Here is a 5,595-nt window from a genome sequence, read left to right as displayed (position 1 = left end):
GAATATTTTCGTGATACGTAGTCAAAGAAATTATAGTAATTAACTGACTCATATATAGGGCAGTACTGTCAGTGCCATCTTTTAATTATTCTTTTCCAGTAATTGGAACAGCTGCAGTTTAATAGATTGAAAAGCCAGAGGTGGAGGCATGAGAAGCATCCTTGTGAAGGGGAAAGAGCTGAATGAGGAAGACGAACTATTACACTGTCATGTTTTTAGGGATCCTGAAGAGCAGTGTTATGCATCCTGTCTACTCCTGTTCAGTTTCTAGGCATGTGCCTTTACAGCAGTACTTAAAATGCTGAAATGATTTGAAATGATTATTGTATTTGAGCTCCGTGGCTTTGATGTGAACACTTTATTGGATTTTGGGGGTTGTGTTTTATTTTGTAGTGTGCACCAGGTCATTGAGCTGGTAGTTGTATGATATGCAGAAGACCAGAGCAATACCACCTTCTAATGTGAGACAGAGTTTCTGCCTTCGTTTTGGAGCGAGCTTTGTTAGTGCTGATGTCATATAATAGAGGTCTCATCATATAATAACATATATCTATTTTAAAAGGAAAACATGGCTGTGAATCAATGAATTTTTTTGAACATAAGTGTTGGGGGAAAACTTGAAAAGCCTGAAGATGTTTACTGGTCTTAACACCACCATTTTAACCTTTTATTGCATGTGTTGGCATCTTCCCTTACACAAACACACAGTTGGAAAACACTCTAATGTTAGAAAACATAATACTTGTGACATAAATATTTAGACCCTTCTGTTTACATTTCTAGATGAAAATGGGAGATGTAAATCACATGGTCACCTTAGCTTTGAATGTTTTTCTTTCTGTAAGGCCTGGGGTTCTGAAAGTGCAGAAGACTCTTCAGGTCACGCTGAAAGGGTTTGCAAGACTTGAGGAGGTTTCCATATAGCATAACCCTATTTCCACCCAGTGGTTTGGTTCCTCCGATACTTAGTAGATGAATAAAAGGTGGGAAGTAAGCAGCTTGTTAGAGCAGAACAGCAGAACTTTTAACTTTAGCAAATCACTTGACTGAGCAAATGTTTTTTGGTTTTGTTTTTAATAGTTTAAGGGCTGAAAAAAGAAGTGACACTCATTTGTGCAAACTGATGAAAAGCCGTGGCGTGTCTAGAAGTTAACTTTTACTCTGCTTAATTTTCATACAAAAATTAATGTCGCATTTCAAGGCCAAGAATAAATATTTTTCAGACTAATGTAGTTTTGTCTTGCCACTGGACTCGGTACATCTTTCTGCCTGTGACTTATACTTTTGTGAACCACCATGAGGGTAAGTCTTATGGGAAATGCAGAGATGGTCTAAAAGTTTTGTTGGAAGCATACATCCCCCAGAAATGTGAGGATACCAGGCTCTAAGAGGAGAACTTGTCTTTTATAACGTGGGTAAGAGGCAGCAAAGGCACACACGTATTGACGGTCGGTGTGTACGAAACAACGTGGTAGCAGCTTGGTGTTCAGGTTGTACAAAGGAAAGAGGAGGATATCACAAGAAAGAGTCACATGGGGAGAGGTTTTAGCAGCATCCCTACCCTGGAGATCAGGGAAGGTGCAGAGGAAAAGGTGCTGTGATCAGCACGCTTGCAAGGGGTGGTTGTGCGTGAGGTTTGTTCATGTGCTTGCAGACTATGGTGCTGTGTGCCTGCTTCTCTCATCTGGGACCAAATCCTGCTCGTTGGTCACTAGTGAAGAAGGATTTGGGGTTGGGCTGGGGGAAGAGGATGGAGGCTTTGAGCAACCTGGTCTAGTGGAGGGTCCCTGCCTGTGGAGGGGTGGGGTGCAGTTGGAACTGGGTGATCTGTAAGGTCCCTTCCAACCCAAACCATTCTATGATTCTATGCAGAAGGATATGAAATGCCTTGCTCCGGGAAGCACTCTTCTAGATACCTTTTTTTGTAGGATCAGAGCTGCACTGCTCTACAGCCTCAGTCAGTAGCTTCTGGCCTTGCTAACAGCTCGGATCTGTAAAATAGCAGCTTGGGATCTTGCCTTTGGTCTTTTTATTGCCTTTTTTTCTTCTTATGCCACTTGTTCAGTTACTTTATGGAGGAGTTTTCTGCAGAAGTGCTTGATGTCCTGTCAGTTATTGCTGTCGGTCTGCTCAGTGCGGCTTTGGAAATACTAGCTTGGAAATAATTGCTTAAAGCTCAAAGAGTTCCTCTTTCTCATCTTTTGTGTACAGTATACAAGATATGTAAGGGATTCCGATAATAAGTAGAATATAACTTTAAACAAGTTATAAGTGGTAGATGCTTTTAATCTTGAATCTGAACCTGCTTGTAAGAAAAATACAGAAAACAAGTCCCTTGAATGATGCCAAGAAGCTGTTTATTCTGTGTGGTTATCGTGGATCTTCCCTGTTTAAGAGTTTTAAGTTAAAGAAAAGCAGATCTCCAGTTTGGTGCTCCAGTTTGGTGTGTTTTCATAGCACTTGTCTAGGAATAACTGTTTGCTCAGCAAGTAGGCTTCTGCGCACAGCTGTAATGTTGCTTTTGGCCTTCATTACCAATTCATTTGGGGATGAGTGGCAACGCAATGTAACATGAGAACAGAAAATGTATGTTTAGTGGGCAAGCTGCACTCCAGGAGATCAGGTTATTTTTCCCGTATTTTAAAATGGATAATTAACTGTTATTTTGAAGTCTTAATTAAAATAACAGAAAATCAGCGTATTATTCTGTTATCTTAGGAATAGTTTATGTAAAGCATAGAATATGTTTAGAGAATATTTTCCCTGGGAGTATACTACTGATTTGTGACTGTCAGGAAGAAAATGGTATTTGATTTTTTTTTTTCTTCCCTCCTTATGTGCTGATAGGTGATTCATTTCTCACATGGTGGTTCTTTTGCAAGTGAAAAGCACTTGCCTATTTTTAGAGTACCTGGCACTCCAGTACCTCCAATTCCCTATTTTTTATGTTGGCTGTTAGATCAAGTAATGTGTGCTGGACACTCGGAGGAGATGAAGTTGGGCAGTGCTTCTTATGCATGTACTTCACGGAAAAAGCAGTAACAGTAAATATTTTTTACAGATTTTCATTAGGTTGCTTGTAAATTATATGGAAAAATAGATAGGAACAGAAGCACCCAAAGGAGAGTAGGTACTTGAGCACTAATGTTGCCTTGTAGGGTGAACGATCTTGTTGGGGTAAGAAGTGGGAAGTAAGTCTGCTTTCTGGTTGTGCGTTGATTGACTTATATACCAGTCCCACCAGTACAATTACCAGCTTGGGAATGACTGTGTGGCTTCAGTTGGCTTTTATTTTACTGGTCAGAAGGGTATTTCAGGAGTTACTTTTGAAAAATTGGCCCATTGATTGTCCTTAGCCTCATTCTTTTCTGTTAATAAATAAAATCGGTGGCTCCTTGGGGTTGGCAGAGCAAGGAGATAGCCTTGAAAAACAGTTATCAGTTGCTGCCCTGGCTGTGCACTTCACGTGAGGAAAGGAATAACAGCATTTGCTTATTGTATTTTGAGACAGTTTCTGTATGATGGCAAAAGCAAAATGGAGTGTAAGAATTCAAAATTGTGATATTTTCTTTATGGGTGTAATAGCTGCTATCTGACATCTTTCAAGTTGACTTTTAGGCCTTTGGTGTGGAGAAGGCATCGTCTAGTAGCCTGGCGTTGTATATATGAATGAGACTGCCCCCAGTGTTTACAGTGTGTGCAGACAGGCATGGCCCTTGGCATGTAAATGCATAGATTCTTTTACTAAAAGTGAGGCTCTTTTATGCTGAAACGGCGTACTTGCTTTCTGCGGGGCTAGTGTTTCTTAATATTTATAGCATATAAACACTGTTGTCCTATACAGGAAATGTCTGTTCAGTGTTCAAGTTGCAGTTGCTGTGAAATTTGTTGCCTGCGTTAATGCTGCTCATGTGTAATTTAGAACTTCTTCAGAGAAGTGGGCGAGAGCTCCTCAATTGTTTGTTCAATAGGTGCATCTGGTTCTGAATTAGTCCTCAGCTCTGATCATCCTGGGTTATTTTAGTTCCTTGCCTGTGGTTATGGTAACAGCTTCAAATGCCCAAAACCATTTTGGGCAAACATTGTCAGTAGCAATGATCAGAAGCAGCAATTATTTCCTGGTGTTTTCATCCCCAAAATAAACTTAATCTAGGCTTCACCATTACAAAAAACCGTGTGCGAGTGTTATTAAATGTTATTAAAATGTTTACATTTATAGAAATTCTTCTTCTGGTTTTATTCTTTATTGCTGAGTAGCGTGACAGGGTTTTGGCTTTTTCTGATAGGATTAAGCTGTCCTGATGAACAGAAAAATTGTCATGCTGTACAAAGACTGTTCTGAAATCTGTAGATTAAACATCTTAGTGTTGATTCAGTCCACTGTGGCAATACATTAAAAGTGATTTAGCTTTTTTTTTCATCCCTGTAAGGGAGTCGGTATAGTTGAAGCTCTACCTTCTTTTCCCCAGAAACCTGCTCTGCTTATGCACAATATGCTATTAAATTCTCCGTTCCCTTTTTAATAGCTTGCCTTCTAAGCTCCCCGCTGTCATCAGCCCTGGGAGGTCACCAAGCAGAGCACGGAGTTGCAGAGTGGTCCCTGATGGACACCTGCGTGACGGTCTGCTTCATCAGTTCTTCAGGCAATTTGTGAGCTGCTGGGGGGAAGCGTTCGGAATTAGATTGTTCATAGCGTCCCTACAAGGACTGCTATTAACAGCGTGCTACTCTGCTTCTCTGCTGCAGAAGACAGAGTGATATTTGTGTTCCTTTAGCATGTTGTAAAACGCATGAGATTTTGCTCATCCTCCTTGGAAATGAGAATAGGAAAATGAGAGCATCCTGAACCAGAAGCTATTAGAAGAGCATGCAGAAACCTGCAGCGATTTGTGCTTTATTTTGTCTTCCTAGCTATGGATTAGAAGGACTGATTTTTGCAATGGGCTTTTTCCATAATGGCATTCTTGTATTGTTTGGTCAGAGCTTGCAGAGGAGGAAAACAGGCTGCTGAATTTAGTCACTGATCTCTATTAGCCGTGGCCTAAGGCTATGCTGAGATTTATATCCCATTTGTATTGTTGCAGCTCAAAAGAAGAATGTTCAGAGGATGACAAGTGTATTCTGAGTAGGTATGTTGTTTCATTTTCATATGAAACCATTTTTTTTTTCCTGCTTCCATTGGTCAGAAATGAGGTTAATAGGGAGAGAATATAGTACAGTGCTGCAGTGTCCCTGTTAAGGTAGAACAATAGCATCAGAAACAGTTCTTTAAAAATTAGCTGCTTTTATTAAATAAAGCTGCATTGTGCTGGTGTGCAGAGTGCAGTCTTTTTTTTTTTTTTAAACATATACTGCAGTCAGCGCTTCTCTAACGAGGTGGCACTATTGTTGAGTTAGAAGGATAGAATCATCATATTGCTTTAGGGGACAGCAGGATTTAAAAGGAAATGCCTTGCAGCCCTGTTTTACAGATTGGAAGCATCGGTTTAAGGGCATTGGCAGAATCATTTCCTTGTTCTTAGCAGCAGCCACTGCTGTGTCAGTAGTGTGTGGAATGGAAGTCCTAGTTGGTAGTCTGTTATGGAAACGCTGTTT

This window comes from Eurypyga helias, unplaced genomic scaffold (assembly GCF_000690775.1).
Source record: "Eurypyga helias isolate BGI_N326 unplaced genomic scaffold, ASM69077v1 scaffold21612, whole genome shotgun sequence".
Taxonomy (NCBI): Eukaryota; Metazoa; Chordata; class Aves; order Eurypygiformes; family Eurypygidae; genus Eurypyga; species Eurypyga helias.
Note: the sequence above shows the minus strand (reverse complement) of the source record.